We start from the raw sequence: 27,177 nt of genomic DNA, 5'->3' as shown, positions 1-27,177 counted from the left end.
AAACTCAGGCAAGGCACGATATGGTGGCTTGTACCTGTTAATGCCAGCACTCAGAGGCAGAAGGACATTGAGTTTTAAGCCAACCTATTGTTAACCTGCAAACTGCAAGCCAAACACAATCCTTCCTTTTTAAAAGTTGCTTCTATCAGATAATGTCACAGCGATGCAAAAAGGAACCAATGCAGCAGGATACAAACCCCCCTAAAAACGCAGCTGTGATCTAAGGACAACAGAGATAAGTGAGGGGAAACACTTCCAAGCAATTGCTACAGTGGCAAGGCCATCAAAACCCAGGTCTTCAATGCCAACGAAGCCTCAATGTCTCCCAAGTAGGACTGAAGTCTCATCAGAACCTCCACAGTGCACCCTAGATGGTTAATCATCACAAGTCCCTGTCAGGTTACAGCTACCATGGAACCCGGGCATCTGAGGGTCACTGTCTACAGGCAGTGGTGCCACAGCCAGCAGCAGGGTCTTAACCCTCAGGAGGGTTTTTGGATAGCTGGGGACAGGTGGATCTCTGAACACACCCCAAATTCAACCAGCTCAAGTGACCAAGCCAATGGCACTGCTTTCTGTGCTTGCCCCCTCTAGAAGCCCTAAGGAGGCATCATCACTGATCCTGATGAGCCAACTTAAATTTAGAACATTTGGAAACTGGCCCATGTCATCCTCTCTCAGCCCACACAACACATTTCCCCTTGTCCAACCTCTTTTGTATTTCTTATGCTGCTAAAGACGAATAATTATTCAAAAAGCTGAGGAGATAGATTCGTTGCCGGCCGAAACTGTTCTATCCTCAATTTCCAGGATCACTGCTAAGTACAAGGTAGGATTTTCTTATGGTTCTAGAACTGGAGAAAAGAATTATGGGTTTGTAACTGGAGATGACTCTGCATTCGAAGTTCACAGCTAACCTGCACAGTAGGACACCTCTTATGCCCTCACTGATCAAAGTGAGATCCAGAGACAAGACACATAAACATCAGCAGGCTCCTAAGACGTGCTGTCTCAATGTCCACCATTTCCCAGGATGAGTTGTGATCTGAGGAAGCTGTGAGAAATCAACATGTCTGCCTTTCCATCGGCTGCACTACGGTAGATGCTGCCATCCAGAACAGCTCTGCTGTCTCCACACAGCCCACAGTTGTTCATGAGCGAAGTGCCTCACAGACAGGTGAGGCCCAGGCTCGGGTTTAAGGCCACGATCACACAGCTGGTGAATGCCATTGGGAAGACCTGAACACATGTCCTGTCTGCTGGATCCCTTGTCTGACAGGTGGGTCAGAGTGGAGCAAGGTCAGAGGAGCTGAGGCCAGGCCCTCTCCACAGAGTTATTGGATCCCAGCAATGCCAAAGGGAAACAAAAGGAAGACATCTTCAGGAAGCATGTCCAATGTGTAGAATGGAGTTCTTTTCAGCTACAAAGAGCGAAGTTCTGTAATTTTCAAGAAACTGGACACACTGGAGATAATCATAATAAGTGAATTCAGTCTCAGGAAGACTTGTGTCACATGTTTTCTCTCATGTGTGGCTCCTAACTTTTATACAGACTCGTACAATCCAGTGTACATATATGAATGCAGAATCAAAACTCTCTAGGGGAATAAGGGGGCTAACAGGAAGGGCAGGGTGGGGTATAGAGCAAGAGTAAGCTCAAAGTGCATTACATATTCATATAGATGCCTTTATGTAACCCAGGGTCATGTATAATGAATGTAGACTAATGTGACCGAGAAGCATCTTGTAAGCACTCTCTACCTGGACTCTGCCTTAAACTGTTTGAAGTCGGCTACTTCTTAAATAATCTGTATCACCCACCCAACCAAAAGAAAGACACAATAGTCCCGTGAGTACAACTGGGTCACTAAGGCAGAAAGACCGAAATGGCAGGGATGGCAGAAGAAAAGTATGTGTTGTTCAAAAAAAGGTGTCCCAGTAACAGTGACTTGGTCCACTCTCATACCAATATACCATCCTCCCTTGCATGCCTCAAACTCTTACAGCTAACTGATCATCAACCTAAATCAGAACTAAGCTGGCCCCTGCTCTTTTGTAAGTTAATTATTTAGTATTATGATGGGGGTGGTGTGTGTGCCCTGGCACATGTGTGGAGGTTGGAAGGCAACTTCACGGAGTTGAATCTTCTTTATCTTTACCCAGCTATGTTCAGTTCTATCTACAGGATTCCACCACAAGTGCCTTTACCCGCTGGGCCATCTCGCCTACCTCTCTTCTTCTTAATCCAGTTAATTAATAAGCCCTAATTGACTGAATCTCTGAGGTTAGGTCTAAGATTGAAAGCTGTAACAGATTTCCCCAGGCAGTTCTCATGTGTGAGAAGCTCAGACAAGCTGGGCAGCTGCCGTGGAGCTCAGCCATTCAACCTCCATTACGCACACGCACGCACGGTCTGGGAAGACAGCTTTCATTGCTCTAAACAAAAACCATGTTAGCATTTCAACCCGGCACCTTGAAAGCATCTGGCTTGTGGCTCTCTGCAGTTGATCCATGAGATCACCATATAACATCGAGGCACACAGCAGGCAAGCAATGGTGCTCGGTTGTGACTATGTCAATGGTTTTCCACCCTCTACATTCTAGAAGCATGAGCTACAAGGGTAGCCACAGACACAACTTGCTTCTCTGCATTCAGTCCAAGCAGGGCAAAACCATTTTTTTCTTTTTAAACTTGCCCCACAGCCAGTGGCCAGAAGGATGATCAGTACTACTGTGTGGATATACTACCCCCCAAAGCCTTTGTGTCTAAGCCTTGGTCCCCTTGAAGGTAGCACTATGGGGAGGTGGAGGAATCTTCAAACTATGGGGCCTACCAGGAGGATATCAGGTTCCTGGGGTTATGTTTCTGAAGAGGATATTGGGACCATGGTCCTTTCTTCTTGTTGTTGCTTCCTGGTGTTCAGGTAGTTCCCTCTACCACGTTCTTACCACCACCCAGTTCTGCCCTGCCGTGAGCCCAAAGGCAACACAGTCAACAATGAACCACAGAATGAAATGTGTAAAACCATGAGCCAAGGTAAACTTTTCTTCTTTAAAAGGTGGTTGTCTTAGGCATTTTGTCACCGTCACAGAAAACTGACTAATATAACCAATGAGGAAGAAATGATGGGAATTACTTGATTACCACCCCGCCCTATATCTTGGCAACAGGAGGCCAAAGCAAACATCTTAATGGCAATCTACAAGGTGCCTGGGGCACTGGCATTGGGAGATGCAGAGACAAAAAAATCTACTACGTCTGTGACCTCAGTGCTCGCTGCCTGCCAGGTCTGCCCTGGACCAGCTGATGACTTATCTCTGCAGTGGTCAAAGGGCCCTACGACTTGAAATGACTGCCTTTGCCCACAGACCTTTGCACTCTTTTTTTTATTTACTTTGACCACTCCCATTTTCTAAAAAGAATATTCCTTAATGCCACTGGCCATGGTCGAAGTAAAAATGAAAACAGTGTTCCAACTCTCTAGGAGACTTAAAGCTTCCTTTTGTAGTCAAGGTAAAGGAAGACCTGGCCCTGTGACCAGTTTATACATATTGCTAATAGTATTCACGGGGTTAATGGGAAGCAGCTTTGGAGTCCTGGTAGCCATTTTAAAGCAAACACCACATGGCCACTTCATCCTGTTTCCTGGAATGACAAGGAGCGCCGGCTCCATGACGATGGATTTCCAGATGAGTTGCTTCCCTGGGTGGGTGTTTGGTTTGCTTCCCTCATTTTGGACGTGACTTCCCTTTGACAATGAGTTTCCCATATGATGAGGCCAATTTCCTCTGTGTTCTCGGTATGGCCACTGAAAAAAATCCAATCTGCTTTGGCGAATGAAGTAGATGGAGTGTTTTCTCCTTATAAAGATACATTGCCACCAAAAAGAGAAGAAGCCCAATCTCAGGTCAAGCAGGGTCAAGGGTCTCATCTGAATAGGATACAATATGGCAAAAGACAATGACAGGGCTTGTAGAAATATCGGTGGGAAGTAAGGGCGTTTCCTTATCTAAATGTTTGAGCACAGGACATAACAGATATTGGAAATTCCTTACATGGTGGCCAAAAGGAAGGGATGGCCAGAGTCCATAAAAAGCATCAGCCTGCTGCATAATAAAACTAAGCAAATGCTAAAATTCATTAAGTATAAACTAATTAGTACCCATGTTTGACCTTCTAAATACAGCAAGCCTATTGTGAAGTTTCTCTAAAATACCAAGACTTGGAAAGACCACATTGTACAAGTGAGATAAAAACAGCCTTCCTTTCTCAGTTCTACTGGGAGCTATATCTTTGGTGATGGTTTGTAGTCTCACCATCCCTCGCACACATCTAGAAAAAGATGGTTCTCAGGCAGAACGCAACCAACACCATCAGAGAGCAAAGGCAAAGAACATTCCCATTCCCTTTCCCCAAAACCTTTATGGGAGGAAAAAGACCCCCTGGCCTACATTCTTTAAGGATGAGTACTGTGTCCCTACATAGCCAGCCAAAGTGCAGCTACCTCAGCTCAAATGCAAACACAGATGCCAGGATCCAAGGCTTGTCTGAAACCCACGCACAGTACTCCCATTTCATTACCTCAGGGATCTGTGCCCAGAGACCCTGGGTCCTGGGGAAAGAACAGAGGAGTCCACTTCAGCCTCTACTACTCAAAGGCCCAGTGAGCAAATGGCCTTTTCCATTAGCAGAAAATAGCCCTAAAAAGAAGACAAAGGCACTGTTGGAACACTAGGGTCAACTTGCCAGTAGCTTGGTTCCCCACAAAAAGGTCTATACCAGCTTTCTGCGGTGTCTCCTAAACTCCACAAGAAGCTACCCTCACCAAAGTAATTAGAATAGAGGCTTACTTTTAATAGGCTTTGATCCTTGTAGGCTGAGTCCAATAAAAAGAACAATCAAGCACCTAATCATCTACACACAGGTGTGCTTCTGGTTAAAAAAAAAAAAGATGGAAAGAGGCATAGAGAAGGAAGAGAAATGTGGGAGGCACTTCTCACAAACTGGCACCTTCTTTCTAACATGTCATAGGAGCAGTCCCTCTGGTTAGACAATGATATCCCCATTTGCCTCATGGGGTTGACAGGACTGGGTCAATCACACGGCCAGCAAGAGGGTAAAAAGCCAGGATTGGTCAACTCTCTTGCTCCAAGCATTCAGAACACATTAGCCAGCTACTCCCAGATGACAGTGTACGCCTGCCTTCATGCAGTGTCCATCCAGACTCCAACTTGTTAGTTCTCTGGAACTGAAGCCTGAAGACAAACGACCCTGCTGAAGCCAGTTGTGTCACTAGTAGCCTACCTCACAAGCATGCATGCTATAGGTCAGCCTTCCCTTTCATGGGGACCATGTCATTGCGTGTCACCTGGACCCTGCTCTAAGTAAGACCCTGCCTTCATCTGTCCAGAGAAACCCAGGCCGTCAGCTCCTTCTTTATTACATGTCACTGTGAGAACAGCTCCTCTTTCTACAGAGAAAGGAAAAGGAAGTTGTGTGTGGCTGGCTGTGCATCCTTGTCCGAGCATCTGTACTTCACAGAGGAAGGAAAGGAACAAACAGCCATACAATCATTTAATTATGACCTCTTTGCATATAACCTGTCTCCAATGGCTGGTAATCTCTCATGGTTCCCAAAAGACACGAGACAGTTACATGTACTGAGGAAGGACTTCCCTACCCCACCCCACCCCAAAAATTTTAAGGGCAAGTAGTTTCAAAAGCAAGAAATTTCATGGAGACTGAAATAAAATTAGGACTGTGAATAAGAGCTCTCCTTAGGGATGGTATGCTTCGAACAGCTAGCTCGTCTCTGTGTCACTGTCACCACTGTCCCTACCTTTCAGAAACAGTTCTAAAACTTCCTTTCTTCTCTCAAGGTCTTCAGGCACTAAGGATCCATCTCACATGGTAGCGGAGACTCTGATGGTGATCTTGTGGTCATTTGTTTTGTTTTGTTCTCATTAAATAGAAACTAATGGCTGATATAATAACTCAGGCAATTCGTAAGGCAAAGACAGAAAAAATAAGAGTGTAATATCACTGTGCAAAGACCACCAATGCTAATATTTCTAGGAAATTATTTCTAGACGGTTTCCTATGAATCTCATCCATAGACTTCATCTCTCTATTCACACATGCTCTATCTGTCTCTCTCCCTCTCTGTCTCTCTCTCTGTCTCTGTCTCTCTCTCTGTCTCTGTCTCTCTCTCTCTCTCTCTCTCTCTCTCACACACACACACACACACACACACATTCTACTTTTCCTACATCTATGGTCCCTTGTCCCTTTCTGAGACAATTCCCCAGCATGTAGCAGTCTAGCCTCAAACATACGATCTTGCTGTCTCTCCTCCCTAGTGGGATCATGGTAGACTGTTCCCCTGCCAGGATTATACATGCCACACTTGGAGAAACTCCTCGAACCTAAGTAACAGGCTCTCTAAATCACTGTTATCTACACTGCATCCCCTTGATAGTGAAAGATTTATTGCCTGGAGATAATTTCTGCCATTTGAGGCTTATTTTTCACTAGAAACATTATACAACGGTGGCAGGAGACCCTCACCCACCCTCACATGCGCCATGTGTTTTATCATGTTTCAAATATCTTAAGAACTTAAGGTTATTCTGTCTTTGTTTATGAAAACAAGCCAAGAGTTTTTGTTTTGTTTTAACATGTACCTGTGGTAGACTACAGCTCAGAGAGAGACCTGGGGAGTACATGACAAAAGCTATAGTCCACCTCCCAGAATCTGTGATTGGAAAGAAAGTGACATTTTTTTTAAAATGTCTGATGGGCACAAAAGAGAAGAATCCTCACAAATAAACTTCTTTTCTGTCACCTGCAGACAGACGATACTCACCTTTATCCCTCTCTCTAGCTTTCCTTATAATAAAATACCTCTGTGGAGAAATTCTCCTAATACCAACCTGCACTTGTTAGGACCCTCGGGCGAGTCTAAGCCCCAAAAACTGCTAAGTAGTATGGTTGGTTTTGAGTTTAGAACTCTGTGGAACTGTGTGTGCTCAGCGGCTCAGATACTTTAAATAAATCTACCAGATGCTAGCCGCACACCACCGCCATCACCGGGGTTCTCTCCCAGAATGTGCCCTTCTGGGCCGGGTCTGTTATTTAGCAGCAAACCTGTATTCTCTCTCCCTTCATTAATTCTCAGAGCTCTGCCTCACTGCAGGGATTAAAGCATCAGCGCACAATGGCTGAGCGAGACAGAAACATTGGATGCACAGCAGTTCTGGACCTCTGAGAATTAGGAAAGAGCACCATTGCCTGCCCAGGCTGTGTTGGCTAGGGATGAAGGCTGGGGACCAGAGGTGGAGACATACAGTTAATCAAGAAACAGCCTAAAGCAAAACCAGACTGGTGACTCATGCTATGAAGAACTGACTGGAGAAACCTGTGTGCATATTTGCCCCTGGTGGGGAAACTGCCTCAGTTGGAGGAGGCTTCTGCAGAGGTAATGTCTGAGATCCAAACTGAAGAGAAAGAGGAGCTGAGTAGACAAAGAAGTGGGGCGAGCATTTCAGAAGCAAAGAAAGCACACAGAAGAAGCGTAGCAGAGAAAGCAGGAAGAGTTGATAGACCAGAGAGCTACTTAGCTGCAGCAAAGACAGCAGGAGCGGTATGAGCTTGCAGAGTCCTAACCAGGCTGAAAGGAATCAGTTCCTTGCCCACAAGCACCCCTATCATCACTGAAGACTGTGAACAGGGGCCCTGCGATCTCAAAGGCTGCACAGCTGCAGTACAGAATGCAAGGTGATCTAGTGGGAACAGAGAGGCAGGGCCCACCGTGGGGTGGCTCCTTATACGCAGTAACTCAATACTTCTCTCCGCTCTGGGAATGACCCAGTAATTCTTCGAAAACTGAAAACTGGTTCTGAGAGAAAGAGAGAGGGGGGGGGGGAGAGAGAGAGAGAGAGAGAGAGAGAGAGAGTGAGTTAGCTTTAGGGCAAATAAAAGAAGCTCCTCTTTCCCAATTAAGGCACTAAACTCGTGAGTAATGACTGAAACTAATTATTCTAAGTGGAAGCAAGTCTGAAAATAGCAGTGCGTTTTGGAGGATTTTTATAGCTATTTTGGGAGAACGTGGGGAAGTTGCAGGCAGACTGAAGCACATCCCACATCACAGTAAAACACTGGGATGTTCATGTCACGGCCCTTTCACTGAACATGCTTACCCAGAGTCTACAGTTTAAGTAGCCCAAGAAGCACACTAACAGTGAAGGCGGAGGAAGCAGAGCTGCCTGCTACTTCTACTGTAATGCTGAGCTGCCAGTTCGGCAAGAGCTGTCGGGCTGTGTGTTACAACATGGACTTGTGATCAGATGCACTTGCCATGAACTTGCACCACAAGGTAGCATATGTCCTAACACAGGCCTTGCTGATTAGACAAGCACACCCCTTCCTGTTTTTAGACTCATCTTTACTCTTTGATGTCTGACGAACACCCTCAAAGAATGGATAACATGGAGGAAAAAGACCATCCTCCGACCCCCCCCCCACCAAAGCACCCTAAGCAAAGTGATTCGCAAGAGGGTATGATGGTAAATTGTGCTTCTTTTTTAATGTATGTGCATGTATATGTGTTCTCATGAATATCTCCCATGTGTGTGGAGACCCAAGGAAGCCAGAAAGGGATCAGCTCCCCGGGAGCTGCGTTTACAGGTGGTTGTGAATTAACCACTGAACCATCTCTCCAGCCCTGTGTGGTTATGGACTGAGAAATGCCTGGAAAATTTCATAAAGAGGGCCGAGGGGTATATCGGAACACATTTCTAAAAATCATCATCATCATCATCATCATCATCATCATCATCATCTAAGTGGGGGATGGGACAGACACTATTCCAGATGGGGCTGCAGGAATAAAAAGGGGAAAGGAGATCCAGGGACAACAGGATGGTCTCCATCTACTTCCCAGATCCCGCAAGGTGAAGAGTCTCCAGTCATCATGATGAGTGGAGCCAAGGACTATGGTTGAAACTTCAGGAACCACAAGTCAAAATAACTCATGCCTCAAAAGTGGTAGGTCCCTGTCCCTAGAGGCATTGCAGGTGTGGCTGCTGTGTCACATGTGGATCAGTAGGTGACAGAGAGGAGAGAGGCTATGTCTATGCTCAGTGTTCTTACCTATGAACATCTGAATGATTACAGTAGCCCAACATTCCCTGAAAAAAAAAAGGGGACCTGAGGCAACCACAAATCCTGCACCAGACAGGCCCAGATAAACTCCCAGGACATGTGGCATGGTCAAGGTGGAAACCAGAAGAACGAACCCTGGGCTGAGCAAGGAGCGAGCCCTAGACGACCACCAGACTAGAGCCATGGGGCCCAGACAGCTATCATGAGAAGATCACCAGTGCAGCACTGCTCAGGCCTTGGAGATCAGACCAAGCCTGAGATGACCCCTGCCTGGTACCATAATACAGCAGGGGCATAGCAGTCCTGAGACCACTCCTCACAACCCCAGATACTCAAAGACCCGAGGTGTCACTAAGATGAGCAAGTAGGTGGTGGAGAAGGGGAAGAGAAAGAGAAACAGAAAGACGTGGGCACAAGGAAGAGAGGCAGAGCTGAGAACTAGAGGGTAGTGAGGGTCAGCCTGATGTGAGTAGCTAGTGATGCTACCTACCTAGGGCCACATATGGGTCCATGGCCTTGCAGCAGCAGGGATCTATTGCCAGCAAAGGCCAAGCAGATGTCCCTCACCTGGGCTGCCACCCAGCACCATATTAGTGTCTGAGGAGAACTGGCCCCATTCCTTGCCTGGGCATCATGGGAGAGCTGGCCTTGGAGGCCTAGGAGCAGGAAAGCCGACCCCACCCTGGGCTCTGGCATCGAAGTTGCCAGTGAGCCTAACCCAAGGATACAGGCATGGAAGAGCTGGCCCTGCCACTCCCTCCTGTGTTGTGCTGTGGACGAGGGATACATTCATCCCTTACCAGTTTAGCAGACAGGAGACCTGGCTCTGCCCCTTACTAGCTGCAGCATGAGCAGGCTGCACACATTGTCAGGGCAGCACAGTAGAGCTGACCCTCTACTCTGGTGGGAGGGACTGGGGAGCTTGCCTGAGGCATGAGCATGAAATAGCTGAGCCCACCAATTTTCTGCTGTGTGGTGACATGAACAAGAGAGAGAACCCCACCCCCATTTCTTGCCACCTACAGTAGGCAGGAGAGTTGGCCCCAGTGGGGTCATAAAAACAAGAGAGCTGTCCCTGCCTCTCAGCTGCTACAGCACTTGGGAGAGTTGGCCCTGTACTGATGTAGGGTTTGTAGGTGAACCAGCCCCAAGGATGTGAGCACAGGAGAACTAGCCCTGCCTCTTGTCTTTTGCAGTGGTGTGGACAACAGGGATATGCCTTCCTCATCCCTCGATGTCTATGCTAGTCAGGAGTGCTGGCCCCAGGGTCATGAGAGTGGGAGAACTGGCCATGTCCCTCACCAGCTCCAGCAGAGAGCAGTTCCAGAGAGCAGGCCCCAAACCTTGCCTGGGCAGCACATAAGAGCTGGCCCTGGTTTTTGGTGGGGGTTGATGGTGAGGCAGCTCCAAGCCTGTGAATGCAGAAGATCCAGCAGACTGACCAGCTCAGAACTCTCTCGCGCCAAGATCCAGGGCTTTGAATTTGCCCACCCCAACATCTACCCCATCAGTGAACTGCTGGAGTATATGAAGGGGCCGGTCCTACAGACCCAACCACTACAGAATCTCCATGACACAGGACAACAACATGAGATCAGAGAGGTTCCAGTATTGATAAAGTAGCAGAAGCCAGAGGTCTTGTACCAGACCAATGAGTCACTGTAATGAACATTTGCAAGCAAAGAAGTGTGGTCAAAAGGGTATACTGTGGGACACAATGAGATTTTTTTTTCCCCACTGCTGGATTGAAGGTTGCAAGAGTGTTGGGTGGGTACGAGGGGAGCGGGAGATGACTGGAATTGGAGTTCATGATGTATGGTTCACAAGAAACCAATAAAAAGGCTAAAAAGAATTGCAGGTCAGGAATTTCTATTGGAGTGATACATGTTACTAGTATGGAGCGCTTTTACCCCAGAGAGTTCAAGGTTCAGATATAGCAGGGAAAGGACAAGGAGAAGATGAGAAGCAGACAAAGACTGCAAATGTGAGGAAGGCTCAGTGCCCAAGTGCTTCAATCCAAAGACTAGTCCTTTGGAGCAGAGCAAAGCTGCCGTTCACACTAGCTCCCAGGCCTCCTCTCTGTGAACGCCCACACACAGTTTTTGAGCTCCAGAGACACATTTTCTTGGTCTGTACATGCTGACAATTAGCTTCCTCTGTAACTCTCTCTAGACTGCAGAGCCCCAACACTACCTACACGTGCTTCTGCGAGGGACCCAGAGTTATTTAGGAATTGTCACACTAAACAGAATTAGCACTTACGATGCCTCAGGGAAATGGCTCTGGTTGCCATTTTTCTTCTGAAATGCCAGTCTTCAGCTATTCTAAACCGTATTAATATGACCTGCTTTCTTCAGCAATAATCATAACACGAAGACTTCAAAACTGTGGGGGGACGCAATATAGTTCATGACATTTTACTACGTAGATTTTCATTATGCCAAATCCCGCTCTCAAACGCCTTTACTTTTCCCAATTTTCTGCCAAGGAGACTCCATAGCTTTAAGTGTTCTCTCCTGTGTGGGCAGCAAAGGAGAGAAAGACCTACAATTTTTCATTCCCAGAGGCTTGGTGGCAGCAAGAAGTGAAGAATGTCTGAGATTCATTAATTCTTCATTTTTCTAGGCTAATGGGGAAACACAAAGCCAAATCCCCACCTATCTTTCAGTCAAGTTTCTTGCTCATTAAATTTTCTGGCCAGCTGCAACGCCAAAGTACGTGATGTTAGTCTCACAGACTTTTTTAGATCCTTTCAGAATATAGGAAAAGGGTGGGCTGAATGCAAACAGATAGAAAGGGTTAGGAAATGGGCACTGAAACCAAGCTGAATAATGGTCAAGGTTTGTATTGTGACCACCACGCCAATGCCGTGGGGCAATGAAGCCACTTCCTATCAGTGTGCCAGACCCCCAGGAGATCTGCCCAAGATATCATGTCTCTCAGCTCCTTCCTGAAACAAATACCCATACCCATGGGTCCAGCATCTTTATTTACAAATTCACTCAACTATAGATTAAAAGTATTCAGAACAAAAGTATGTTTGTGTGTATTGAACATGTACAGACGTGTTTTAGTATCATTCCCTAAACAATTGAGACAATTACTATTTACATAGTGTTTGTATTGTATTAAGTAGTGTAAACTTAATGTGATCAAATAGAAGAGGGTGCGTTTAGTGTATATGTAAATATTTGAGGAATTGGTAAGGAGGGGTCCTGGAACAACCCCCTGCAGATACCAAAGCTCTTCTGTATAAATCATAGGATAGAAGGGTGACTCTGAAAACAATAATTTTATATTTAATTTCTCTCCCAGTGTTCTAGAAATTTCATCTAACCACAGGAAAAATATCACTTGATTGGCTTAGCCTTTACTCATGTGGAAGGCACGTGCTTCCCACTTTCTCATCTCGGCCATTTCTTTTTCATAAAAGAAAAGCTCACTAACTGCTGTTACCGAAACCTCAATGCCCATGCCTCATCCTGAAAGGGAACGCTTGTTCCACGCCTTATTCATGAATATATTCATATAAACTAAGTGCATAAACGGGCGGGAGCAGGCAGAGAAAGCACACCAACAGTCAGTGGATAAGTGCTGTGTCTCCACAGGGACTTCCAGCCAAGAGGAGAGGAAGAGGGAGGGCAGGAGACTAGCTATGATGTAATCCTGCAGTCTTACAGGCTAGAAGCCTTGGGAGATTTCCTGCCTTCCCCAGCAACTTGTGCAAATATGGGCATTTAGGCACAACCCCAAACTTCTTCAGTTTCGACATTGGTATGCTGGGGATCTGCTTTAGCCATTGCGTGTGGTGGGGAAATCAAGTCTAGGACCCTCGGGCAGGTCTTGCATCCTGGTATCAGTGTGCACTTGTGAATCACTACCCAAATGTGTCAAAATCTCTGAAGCCAGGTTGGACACTTTCCAAAGAAGTCTAGAATCTGAAGGTCCAAATTCATCACTTTAATGTCTTTGAAAGCTAGTAAAAATATTTTATCAGCTGCAGGAATTACTTACCCTAAATGCAGAATTGCCAGTTCATCAGAACACTCCTCTGAATTATTTCTGGCAAAGCAAACTTTAACAACCAGCTCAGTCTGGACATTTTACCTGCTGAGAACATCTGGCACTGATGTGTTTAGCAACTCAGGGAAATCAGTTTCACCTGTCTGCCCTTTTGTTTCTTTTCAATGACCACCTATCCCAAACTAGGCTGAGTACAAAGTCGGTATTCAGAAACCAATGAATGAAGGAAGCATTCATGAAAAGCCTAAGAACTTTCTAGAAAGAGTGAATTGAAAGTTCTCTCCAGGTTTAGTCCATTGTTTGCATTTCCTGATAAGACTAGTGTGGAGGCTAGACTAAAAAAGGTCAGGAAACTGTAGAACATGTGCCATATGGCTCTCCCAGCAGCTATAGGTGTTGGCTATTGTGAGGGCCAGCACCAACCTGTTAAAAAGTGAAGACAAGCAGAAGCCTTCCAATACTGACAAATCCCTCAGCACCTCTCTTCCGAGCCAACAAATTAACACAACAGTTCTCACACGTTTTCACTACGACTTCTGGCAGCAGATACCATTTTATGTGGCAATCAAATATACTCTATTTCTATTGGTCATTCATTCAGCTGTCCATATGCCCACTCACCCATATGCCCAAGTATACATTCAAGACATGTGCTGAAACAAATGCTAGGTGAGGCATACTATACTGATTTTGAGATCTAGTATTTGAGAGTCAAATTCAATGTCCACTCACTACAAAATACTTGGTGTTTCTAGAGTATATTGATACCTTGTCATTTTCCCCTTTGCTCAATCCACATGAAACTTTCACTGTACTTTATGCAGTTAATGCCTTAAAGCTCATTTCAAACAAAAGAAACTGTCACTAAGGCAGGACCAGATTTAGGACACTAAGGAAATACACATGAGTCTATCATAAGAAATCTAATAGATCAAATACTTCATTTGGTTAACATAGCAGTATTAGAAATGTATCCAGCTGTGTAAAGTCACTTGGTCCCAGTGAGATAGACTACTGAACCTGCACAGAGACAATGGAGACCAAGGCAGTAAAATAACATAATCAAGCCAGGAGCAATGGCAAACACCTATAAACCCAACACGTGGATGATGAGAACAGGAAGATCAGAATGTCAAGGTCATCCTTGGCTACACATGCATTTCAAGGCTAGCCTGGGCTACATGAGACCCTGTTCTGGAAGAAGAAAGGAAGGAAGAAAGGAAGGGATAGAGGGAAGGAGAGAAATGGCAGATAGATGGTGCTGAAAGAAAATGAAATGACTGCCATTTGATCTTACAATTGGGCAAACTGTTCTTTCGCTGAGTCATCTAATGAGCAATACTTTAAAGTTATAATCAGAGAGGCAAGCTATCTCTAAAGGGTAATAGTGGTACTCATGTCTTGGCAGTGACCAATCACTCTTAACTGGACTGAAAGCTCAACGGGAGAAAAAAACGAGGCCTGGGACTGAAAACCTAGACAACTACTAGGGGCAAGTGAAGTCATGGAGTTTAGAGGAGAACCTATGGCCACTTTATTAGACCAGAGTGATCCCTGAACTGCATTCTAAAACATACCTTGATATCACACGTAGGTATAGCTCCCACTCCTCAGTAAAGGTTCTCTTTGCAACAGATGGACACCACTATAGAAAAGCACCATTGGTCACAATGCAGAGATAACTGATTATGGGGTGCCCAACCCCAATGGATACATCTATCACACAACCTCCTCACCTCAGGCTCAGGAGAATGGAAGGAGGCAAAGAACCAAAAGCCTGCTGTGAGATAATGTCGCCTTAAAATGACAGGGAAGTTATACTCGTCCTCAACCTAAACTACTAGATCAATAGACATGCTATCATGGTATGATATCATGGCAGAAATCTCATGGAGTCCCACCCCCAGACAAGGAATTACTGGCAACTAATGACTACTAAGAGAGGAAGAAAACTAGTCTTCCCCAGGTGTGAGCCCTCTGTTATCCAATACCAAATTTCAGCCCTAAAATCATAGACATACAACCAACACCAAGCAAAAAGACGATGTTCTATTTGTATATATTTATACATTGTGTGTGTGTGTGTGTGTGTGTGTGTGTGTGTGTGTGTGTGTAAGAATAATAATCAAAGAAAAAGAAGTCATGAATTTAAGAGAAAAGGAGATGGAACAGGTTGGATGGGGAAAAGAAAAAAATGATATGATTATATTTTAATACTTTCAAAATATGATATTTAGGCCAAAAGCAAATAATCTCACACTAACCAGAGAACTGAATTTTTAAAAAAGTACCACCTGCAAATGCAATTGTAGTTGCTGTTGTGGGAGCCTATTTCTGCCCTTCCATTATCTCATTTAAGTGATTGGGGTGTGGCCCAGTTGAACGGAGCACTCAGCATCTACAAGGTCATGGTTTCAATCCCAGAGTTATGGTGTGTGGGGGTGAGAGGTTGTATAAAAGAACATACATTTAATTGTACTATAAGGCCTACACCACATAAAAAAATTAAATAAAGGAGAAGGGAGCTAGGAATGAATAACGATGTTCTGGAATAAGAAAATCACACTAAGTGGTCACTCAAATCCACAGGCACGAATAATCAGCTGTGATTGTAAGGTAGGCTTCTCGAGGCTAATCTACAGGTAAATGCTTGCTCTATCTCCTGCCTCCTTTAAAAGCCTAAAGGTGTATATAAAAAGAATTCCAGCAATGCAGAGTCAGTCTACAAAATATGGATTAATATGCCTATCACTCGCGTAAAAGGGGGAGGAGAGGATGAGCTCTAGAGCACAAATATGCCTACAGCTTGCTGGGATTGGAAGCATCAGTGTGAAACAATAAAAATTTGAAAGCAGTTGGTGTGACCTTATAAATTAAGATATTATGATAAGTCATGAAACAGCTACTAGAAAATAACATATGGATATACGTAAAGAAAGGATTTTAAAAACTACAGTGCTATGTATTTACGTAAAGCTGGGTGTGCGGCTTATGCCTATGACCCTTTGATTTGGGAGGCTAAAGCAAGAGGATTGCTGGGCTAGTCTGGGCTGCATAGTGAGACCCTGTCTCGAAAAACAATCAGTAAATAAGAAAAAGAATTAAACAAATGCTAGGAAAAATGTATGCTTAATACCTAAGAGCGGAGCAATGAGGATCAACAACAAAGAGTAAAGACAAAAAAACGAAGGTGAAATGGTAGCCTCCCGTTCAACCACAGCCTTCACAATGCTAAGCATAAAACGCTATATAAAAAACAGGCATCAACTGTCGCAGGGTCTGAGAGTGGCAATGAAAGCCAAAGGGGAAAGGGGTGGATATGATGCAAGGAGGAACTGCGCTAAGGTCAGAAAGATGGGCTGTAGCTGGGTATGTGGGTGTACACCTTTAGCCCAGCACTCATGAGACAGGGGCAGGCGGGCCTCTGAGTTAGGGACCAGCCTAGTCTACAGAGAGAGTTCCTAGACAGCCAGGATTGAGAAACCCTGTCCAAAAAAAGAAAAAAAAAAAAAAAAAAAAAAAAGGAAGGAAAAGAAAATTGAACTTTAAAAAATTACTAAAAATAGACATGATGAAAAGACAATACATAATAAAAGGGTCAAGGGATTAGAATGATATGATCATTATGAACTCAATAACAGGGCCCCCAAATAATTGAACCAAGAACTGACAGAATTAAAGGAATAGGTAATTCACTGATAATAGTTAAGTTTGACTAGGCAGGTGATTGACAAGACTGTAACATCAGGCAGAAGCGTGAGTCAACAAAGCCTACAGTCACTCCAGACATCTAGTAACACACATCTGACGTACACACAGGAGATCTCCGGACAGACCATACACTGGGCCAGTAACCGTGGGTCAACACACTTACAAAGATAAAAATCAAAGGAAACACGTACCCTGACCACAAGAAGGTGGAAATGAAAAATCAGTGAGAAAAAAAAGTTTAGGGGCTGGAGAGATGGGTCAGCGGTTAAGAGCACTGACTGTTCTTCCAGAGGTCGAGAGTTCAATTCCCAGCAACCACATGGTGGCTCACAACCATCTGTAATGAGATCCAATGCCCTCTTCTGGTGTGTCTGCAGACAGTGACAGTGTATTCATATAAATAATAAATCTTTAAATAAAAATAAGTTTGGAAAATTTATAGGTGTGTGGAAATTAAACAATTCACTTGGACATACCAAAAGGTTAAACAGGAAATCATGAGGGAACAGAAAGACCTTGGCATGGATAAACTGGAAAGGCAATGTGCTAAAGCAGAAAGAATCAGCTATGACAACATTAAAGATCAGTTTACAATAAGGGGCCTTCCACACCAGCAGAGAAGTGCTCAAATGGAGAATCTAAGCCTCCAAGGAAGAATGCGATAAAGCGAAAGCAGGGAGAAGAAAGTGACACCAGGAAGAAAGTGACACCAGAAGACAGAAAACGACAGAGAAAATGGGGAGTCTCAAGCTCAGGCCAAACTTTCTTATTCCTCTCTACACATTGGGCTTCTGCTGGGGACTTGGCTGCCCACACACTAGCCACCCACAGGGTAGAGAGCTAGGTCAAGTGACAGGGAAATGGCCCTCACTCTGAGCTCCTTCCTGCCGCTCTTGTGGCTCCTACAGTGTCTGCCTATTTTAGTTGTCCTTTGGGACCTGGCAATACCTGAGTGCATCTTACTCAGTTCACATTGTTAGCTGAGGGAAGGTCATTCTGATATAAGGTACACGACCGTGATCATAAGTGGAGACTGCAGAGAGCGGAGGCAGGACGGCTAAGGCAGCACAGAAAAAGTTGTAGCCAGCTCATGACCTAGGAATGCCACAAAGTCATGAGTCATCCTGACAGGCCAGTAAAACTTTTTCAGGCTGGTGGTTAAGAAAAAGCCTCTGAGTGAGACACAGAGGACTGACTGCTCTAGCCCAAAGTAAAAGTAAAGCTAGTTCTCCTGTGCTCGTTTAGACTTTGAACCATGTCCATGGGCCAAAGCTCCTCTGATCCTGAGACATAACCGAATTAGCCTGTTTTTTGCTTGTTTTGTTTGTTTTGTTTTATTTTGTTTTGTTTTATTTTGTTTTGTTTTATTTTGTAGACCCAGCTGAGGCCTCTGCATATACATCAATAATCCATATGTGTACAATCTCTGTTCATTGACTCTGTAAGTCTAGAACTAACTAGAAGACTAAGGAATAACAATGGAACATTTTAAGTACGCAGGAAACCCAATTAAACCATCAGAGAAGTAGCCCCAAAATACAATCAGACAGGCAGAAGATGGCCACCATGAAACTCCCCAAAGGGGTTCAGCAGACAGCCCACATTTGATCCAAGGGTGACTTATTTCCTTTTCTTGCCAATCCATACATCTGCAACTTCAAACATTTTTCAAAGGTAGATCCAGTGACACGCGGCCCCCATACCCACCCCAATATCAAGTCACTGCAGGACTAGGCGCATCCTCTCCCACTGGGGCCAGACAAGGTGGCCCAGTTAAGGGATCCATAGGCAGGCGACAGATTTAGGGACAGCTCCTGTTCCACTTGTTGGAGGATCAGCATGAATACAAAGTTCAGTGGAAAGCAGAGAGCATCTTAACAAAATGGTGCCGATCAAAGACCTCAACGTGCTCTTTCTCTTAGTCTCTTTTCTTGCTCTCTTGCTCTTGCCCTCTTCCCTTTATCACTTCTCTCCCCATCCCCCTACCCCCTTCCCTCCACATGCTCATCTCCAACCTTTACTCTTCTCCTCTTCTACTCTTCTTCTCTCAATAAACCTTTCCACGTGGAAAAAAAACAAAACAAAACAAATCAAAAAACTTCAACGTAAGGCCAGATACACTAAATCTAATAGAACAGAAAGTGGGGAGTTAGCCTTGAATACATGGTATTTTGTAACCACTCCCTCTCTCACCTGCTGATTGATTTAATAAAAAGCTGACAGCAAAGGAAGAGAGAACAGGCGGGACTTCCAGCAGAGACAGGAACTCTGTGAAAGAGTAAGTGTGGAAGATTTGCCAGCAAGATGCAGAAGAAGCAGGCTAGGAGTGAAGAAGAGGTAAACCAACGAGCCGTGTGGGCAGAACATAGGTCAATATATACGGGTTAATATATATTTAAGTTATGAGCTACTTGGGAACAAACCTAAGCCTTAGGGCCCAATACTAAAATTAATAAATATAAGTCTCTTTATTCAGAACTGTGGCAGACATAGAAAGACCATACAGTTATACCCCAAAGATTAAAAGATATTTTAAACCTAAATCAATTTATTTTCAATACCAAAACATATGGGAACAAAAATTATCCAAAAATTATTTATATTCAAAAACTTGAGCATAATAATTTAACAATAATCTTTTATAATAGAAAGTAAAAATTTATTTTACAGAGTGAGAGAGTGAGAGAGAAAGAGAGAGAGAGAGAGAGAGAGAGAGTGTGTGTGTGTGTGTGTGTGTGTGTGTGTGTGTGTCCCCACTTGCACACTTACGGAATCAGAAAACAACTTCCAGGAATCAGTTCTCTCTTTCCACTAGGGAGTTCCAGGGCCTGAACTCAGGTCATGAGTCTTGGCAGGAAGCATCCTTACTCTCTGGCCCCCATCACAAAGCCTCTACAGCTGAAAGTGCTTCGAATTAGGTAAGCAACTGTCTACGGTAATTTATTAGATTGTCGTTATTATCATTATTATGAGGCAAGGGCCACGCACACTCCAAAGCTCCAAGGAGTGCTGAAGGGGGATGAAGCTGGGCTATGGGATCGAGGCTTCTTTCCGGGTAAGTACCAACCAAGAGAAACAGGGCGGAGGCAGAGAAGAAAGCAGGTCAAGTCTCAGCGCACTTCGGGTTTTAGGAGACCTAAACATGTCTGATGCAGCTAAGAATGGGAGCGCAGATACTCTGGAAAACAGATAGCCCCTTCCCGTCCCCACTGTGCGAGTGTCCATAAGTCACAGAAAAGAACTGGGGTGGTGCTTTGGCACCAGTAGGATACAGTTTTCAAACTCTGACCAGAACTAACCACAAAATCTTTCTCCTTGACCTTAGGCTATGTGCTCCACTGCCTTGGGCAAATTCATCCCACGATTAAAGCCACGTCCACAAGACAAATTCATGTGGACAAGAAGAAATGGCTGGGCATACCTAGAGGAAAGAACTGAATCCTACCTTCACCAGTAGTAAGACCTCAAGGCGCCCTGCAGGCTCCCAAAATAAGAGAAGGCAACCACGCGTAAAGGTTCAGACATGAATTTTTCTGAGGTAAGTGTATGTAGTTCCCCCTCTTAAAAAGATACTCCTTATCTACAAGGGGAGTCAGCAAACAGCAAATAAAAAGAGCCAACTGATAGATAACTCGAGGTCTGCCAGATAGATTATCTCTATTACAACCCCTGGACTCTGTCCTTGTGGCTTGACCGCAGTCACAGGCACCAAGTTAAATGGGTGGGTAGCTCTGTATTCCAATGATACTGCACAAAAACGAGGCATAGGCCAGATTTAAGCCACCAACTGGCAACAGGCTGCTGTGATCTGCTAGGACCCACTGTGTACAGGATGCCAGGCTGTTGAGAAGGGCTGTTCCCTCTCTGTTCCACCCCACCCTGCAGACACCACGGAGCTCCTTCCTTATTGCTCCTTCCTCCTGCCCCTCCCACTATAGCTGCCAAAGAGGCACTAAAATGTTCAATCCAGAAATATTACCTCAATGGTAAAGGAAAAGAAGAACCTCCCTAATTACGTGTTTCCCATGGATACATTAAGAACACTAGGTTAGGGCCCCTTTTCCTGACAACCTGCTTTTTCTGATTCGTATTTGAGGTTTTGTTTTTTTTCCCTCATTTCACTATTGTAATTAAGTAACTGTGTAACAGCTAATGGTGGTCCCCTTATCTACTACAGGGTGAACTCCTTGAGGTAGGGAAAAGAAAACGTCCTGTTCACAGATATGGACATCTACTAACACAGGTCTAACAGGAGATGGGGATCAACGAATATCAGCTTAAGGAACGAATACATTATTTACACATGGTTGTTATCAAAGCAAGTGGAAGCTTAGTCTCCTTTTTGGTAGAAAGTTTAGCACATTCCTACCAGGCTAAATGCTTCCCCATTGATGGTAGTCATATACCCATCCCCAAAGCAGATCTATCACAATCCTTGTAAAAGCTAACCATTCTTTATGACACTGGCCTGCCTTCCAGTTGTTCACCCTTGCAAAGCGTGTAGCCATGTGTTGTTATTTTCTATCTTCATGGACTGTTTCGTTAGGAGACATGCGCAGGAACAGGTCCTAGCTAAGGGGTAGGAGCATCTCTGAGGCAAATGGAGCACATCATGTGTTTGAGGGTCAGCCTCCTGTCCCCTGACCTCCACAGAAATCGCCAGCATGCTGCTTCTGGCAACTTCAACTTCACGCAGGATGTTTTCAAAGCACTGCTAATACCACCGACTTCAAATAACCTCTCACTCTGCCTGTTCTTACTTTCGATAACTAATAAAGCTAAAGAAGTTTTTAAACGCTTCAGGCGGGGAAATGGCAAGACAGTGTGAGTCCCTGAGTATATACATAGTATCTTGTGGGGATGTCAAAACAGCAGGAGAAATCCCATCTTTGCTCCCACTCTTTTGCTGCTACTGAGGATTAAAGCCAGACCTTGCGCATGCTATAGGCAAGCAGCCTACAGCAGAGTTACAACCCCAGCACCACCTCCTTTAAAGAGACTATGCAGCCTGCTCCACAATTCCCCAAGCTGTTCCAATGCGCAGCAGTGAGGTCTGTGGGTAAACGCCAGGGTGCAGTCTGGAAAGTGGAGCCTCCTGATGACTCCAAGCTGCAGCAAACCCCTGTCAGAGTCAGGATCCACTCAGGAGACCGTAACCTCTGACGGGAGCCCCGTTTCTGCTCACTGGTCCTTTAAAAGTGGCCAGCTTCCTGCTGTCAAAGGATGACAACGAGATTAATTATGACCACGCACAGCTCTGCTCAACACACGGATGAAACGACCATTGTAGATGTATGACTACCAACCACTCAACGTGACCGTCACACTCAGCTCCAACTAATGAGGAGTTAGGTAATTGAGAGGGGACGATAACACAGCAGATCCGCAGGATCGCATGCTGCTATCTTTAAAGTACACATTTTCCAGAGAGTATTATATAAAGCATCTCAGCCCAAACGCAGGTGTGTCTACTCCATGTGCTTCATTTTTCTAATGTTCTTTACCGTTCTGTGACCATCTGGACCTAGAAGCCAGGACACTAAGTGCAAAGCTCTCCTTTGCCTGACCAACAAACCAGCTATGGCCCAGGGGAGAGGGATCACTCAATAACCTTGGTCTCAGCGTACTTTCTTAGAAATGTATAGGCTTAGTTCACATAGTTTGAACTGCCCCCCCCCCCACCTCAGTTGAAACATTGTACTTCTGTACAGACCATTTGAGGACAAAGCTTTATAACTTCACCATCTTTGGTAGAAAGTATAACTCAAGAGCAGGGCAGCCACTGCACTCGTGCAAGCTAAATGAACCACAAATCCGGATCACGACAGAAGCCACTATCTATGTGCATTTCGGTGACTTTGAAACTCGGCCCCCAATTACTGTCAGGGGCCGAGCTAGCATCCTTGGCTTAGTCACCCACATCTACATAAAAACTGTTTGCCTCCTATTCCTTCTGAAGATCTCTGGGGAACTATTCACCACTAATCCCAATGCTGCTTAACACAAGTTCCTAGCTGGAAGAAGAGGGACTACTGTATTAAGTTTAATTTTCCTAACCCCAGGCTTCCTGGTGAAACGAATATATTACTTGTCACGCATAGAAAACACCAAAGCGGGGCTTAGAGGTTGCTTGTTCCACCTACCAGAAAACCAGACAAAGGGTTGCATTTCAAAGTCAGTATTTTAAGAAAAACATTTCATAGCAGCAGCAGCATGGAGGAGCACTGGGCATCTTACTGTCCAGGTTTGGCAGATGGCGGGAGGGGAGGGTTATGGCTTTTCCTTTACCATCTTCCAATGGCAGTGGTAAAGCTCAACCTAAGGTTCTTGAGAAAAGAAGAGACAGCATGGATGATAAGAATAATGAATGTGACAATGACAGGGACAGCAGCTCACTGACAGCATAGGGTAGACACTGGCACAATGGCATTAACCAATATATGATCTCTTTTGCTATATATGTCATTCCCTTTAGTCCTCACAAAATTCCAAAGATGTCGCCACAATTGTAACCCTGAGGAAGGGGGGGGACACTAAGATTGTGGGTAACCTGCCCAGTAGGCCTCTCAGTGGTAATAACCAAACTGGACTCAACCTGGCTATGCCCTTGAAGCTCAGCACTAGAAAATGAGTGTGATGTCATATCAGATCAGTTGATCTGGGATTGATGAACGAGTAACAGCTTGGGGTGCAGAACAGCCAACAGTTGTGAGGTGGGTGGCCTCGGAGGCTGAGCTCACAGGTGGGCGTTGATCACAGTATGGTGGCCACCCTCTGTGCTGTCAGGGTGAAGGTGATCTCTAGCCAGAATGGCTGGCCAGACTACTGTCTGCAGCTTTGCAGGAAGCTGTTCAAAAGGATCATTGGGGAGGAAAAAAAAGATCTTTCTAAATCAAGCTGTACCAATATTTTTATTTCCTTTCATGTAATGCCACATCTAAACTCGTTAGATGAGTTTGTTTTTAAATCCTAGGAAACAAGTCTTAGTGGCTTAAGTTAAGAAAACAAAAGGTACTATTCTCAAAGCAAAGAGCACAGACAAGTAGTTGATAAGTGTGGTTCTTACTGTGCTTGGGAGCTAAGCACTGTGTGGCATGCACACAAACACTGTTTCAGAAAAAAATGGCACAGGCTGTGATACTTATGCATATTAGATACCCTGATCATGGTTCTAATAATATTCTTTTAATAAGAAGTCCGTAGAGACAAATCTAACTTTGAGTTAGCAGAGAAGACTTAGGTTATTAATAGCTTAGATATATGCAGTTCAGAAAAAATATCAGAAAAGTTTGTCTGGGCTTTTTTTTAACCTTACAGGTCTTTTCATTTGTATTGAAAAGAGATTTTTCTCTCATATATTTCATCCTGACCAAAGTTTCTCCTCTCCTCCACTCCTCCCAATTCTTCCCTACACCTCTTCTCCCCCCCAGATGCACTCCCAAGCTTCCAAGAGGTGACAGCCGAACACAAAAAACAAAATACAATAAGAGAGGGCGAAAGAAAGCCTTCACGCCAAGGCAGGACAAGGGCAATCCAATAGGAAGAAAAGAATCCCAAGAGCAGGCAAAAGAGTCAGAGACATACCACTCACTCCCACTAGAAGTCTCACAAAAATACCAACAACAGCCATAAGGTATGCGGATGTTAGCTGTTAAGGAAATGCTAATCAAGCTACAATCCACAGACTCAGAGACATTAGGTAAGAGGCAGACTCTAGGGGGAGGGGAATAGAATAGAATTTGCAAGTGGACTGGGGGCAGGTCATGATGGTAGTGGGAGGGATCAGGTTAGGGAGGGGTGGAAGGAGAGAGTGTGGGGAGAGAGAGATGGAATTGCGGAGCATTTGGGGGTATGGTATGGAAAGCTAGTGCAGTGGAAACTTCATGGACTCTAATGAGGAATCCTAGTAATGGAGGTTGTGGTCATCTTTTGTAGCCAGGGGTGGGACTGAGTTGTATTCCGTTGAGTTGTTGGCTGAGGTGGTCCCGGGGAGATCCCTAAACAACCAAGGCTGATGCTAGGACAGAGGGTCACACTCAAAAGACTGAGAGTGGGGGCCATATTGCTGAGGTCTACATCCACGCAGCTCACTGAACATAGAGAGATTCAGCTGATGCCTTCATGGAGTCTTCACCATCCTTGTCTCTTTGGCACAATAAAGTACTCACAGACTATGGAAAGAAAAACCTGGACACTAATCCAGCCACAAAACCCACCACCTACAATCTGTCCTGCCTGCAAGATGTGTTGGGGCAATGGTGGCACAGAATTCATGGGAGTGGCCAACCAATGCCTCGTTTAACTTGAGGTCCATGCCACAAGAGGGATTCTAAGCCCTATACTGCCTGCATGGCCAGGAACTAGAGAGACTGGATAGCCCAGAGACCTAGGATAGGTGCCTTGTCTTGTCACTGTAAGAGTCTTCTGGCAACATATGGGAGCAGACAGAGACTCACAACAAGACATTATGCCAACAAAGAGTCTAAACTGGAGGTCCCTATCAGGTTTCCTCCCCTCAGAGATCTGGGAACCATGCCAAAGAGTATGAGAAAACATTGTAGGAGTCAGAGGGATCAAGGACACCAGAAGAACATGGCCCACTGAATCAACTAAGTAGGTCTCATATGTGCTCAAAGAGACTTAAGTAGCAAGCATAGGGTCTGCATGGGTCTGCACCAGACCCTCTGCATAAATGTTATGGGTAATAATTTTTTAAAATAAACTTAGATTGTTAATTTTATGGCTTGTCACTTACTTTTAAAACAACTGACAAATTGCTGTGTCTAATCTGGAAACTGGGCCCTTTGTGGTATTTGTTTAAAAAAAAAAAAAAAACAAGAAAGAAAAGAAAAAAAGAAACACTCAGAGCCAGAGCTACAATTGTTCCTTAGTCTCTCCCCAATCCACAGCCCTAACTTGAGGCTTTGGCATAGGCCTATAATCCCAGCACTGAGGAAGCAGAGTCAGAAGAACACTGTGCATCTGAGTACAGCCTGGTCTATACAGTACTTCCAGGCCAGCTAATGCTACACAGTAAAACTTTGACTCCAGAAAACCAAACCAAACCCAGACAGGGGTTGCAGGGAGGGTTTAAAAACTCAAAATAGAAACCCTGGACGTCTATCCATTGATGTCACCACTGTTCACAATTCCTCTATCAGAATGCCAATTTTGACGTTGAATAGGATAGGTATGTCACAAGAACCCCAAGCCTAGTAAGGAACACTGGGAAAAAAATAGAGAAAATAGAATGCGGGGTAAAAGACAAAACATCCCCCAGTTACAGTGTGGCCAGATATCAGCTCTGATGAGCACAGCTATTGGAGGCATCATGGAGAACAAGATCAGAAGACTTCCAGGATGGTCTTCTGCCAGTCTCCAGAGTCACAGGGAGCCACAGAGTGACTGGAAGATGCCCCAGCTCTGTGTTCTGTACATAGCAGGAAAACCTCAGCTCAAATACTAAGAGTATGCTAACAATGGCTGACCAAAAGGGAAGGGGCATTGGGAATCTCCTTTTCTAAGACCTCCAAACACTGCCAACCTTTCATGTTGTGTTTTATGCAGCTTAAACCATCACTGTTCAGACCTACTGCCAATCCCTGTGTGAGAGAAAAGGCCTTTCAGAATCACTACCACCTTCCAAGACAGAAGGATGCACAGGCCTCTACTATCGAGACTGAAGGCACAGGTCCAACATGGCCAAGCTTCAGGAATTCGGCAACCATAAATTCCAAAGGCAGGTTTCCATATCACATCAGCAGGGAGATAGTGATAGGTCTGAGGCTTGTGAGCTGCACTTCTGAGACCTCTCTGTTAGCTCTATTACTAGCAGGAAAAGTAAGATCTAAATGAGGTTTCAAGAGGCTGGGTAAGAGTGCTTGCTTTGCAAGCATGAGGACCTGAGTTCAAATTCCAGCATCCACATAAAAAAAGCCACGTGTGGTACTCTAAATGAAAATGGCCCCCACAGACTCAGAGGGAGGGGCATTATTGGGGGTGTAGTCTTGTTGGAAGAGTATGTAATGGGGAATCTTTGAGGTTTCAGAAGTTCAAACCAGGCCCAGTATCACTTTCTCCCATGGATCCATATGTAGAAGTCTCAGTTACCTTCCCATGTCTATGTCTATCTGCATGCCACCATGCTTCCCCTCATGACAATAATGAACTAAACCTGTGAGCTGTAAGTCAGGCCCAATTAAATACTTTTCTTTCTAAGACTCGCCATGGTCATAGCATCTGTTCACAGCAATAAAACTTTAACCAAGATACCAGGCGTG

At 44.8% G+C, this 27,177-nt stretch overlaps 1 protein-coding gene and 1 non-coding gene across 4 annotated transcripts in view; one reads left to right on the top strand and one right to left on the bottom strand.

The window, feature by feature from the left end:
- Positions 1–27,177, bottom strand: part of Eepd1 (endonuclease/exonuclease/phosphatase family domain containing 1) — a 106,315-nt gene that overhangs the window by 16,468 nt on the left and 62,670 nt on the right. The gene's annotated exons all lie outside the window — the stretch shown is intronic.
- LOC120094485 (small nucleolar RNA SNORA17) lies at positions 9,054–9,187 on the top strand. Its single transcript, XR_005488791.1, has one exon. It is a non-coding gene; the product is annotated as a small nucleolar RNA SNORA17 (small nucleolar RNA).

This window comes from Rattus norvegicus, chromosome 8, assembly GCF_036323735.1.
Source record: "Rattus norvegicus strain BN/NHsdMcwi chromosome 8, GRCr8, whole genome shotgun sequence".
In the NCBI taxonomy this organism is placed as follows: Eukaryota; Metazoa; Chordata; class Mammalia; order Rodentia; family Muridae; genus Rattus; species Rattus norvegicus.
This window is presented reverse-complemented; position numbering and strand designations above follow the sequence as displayed.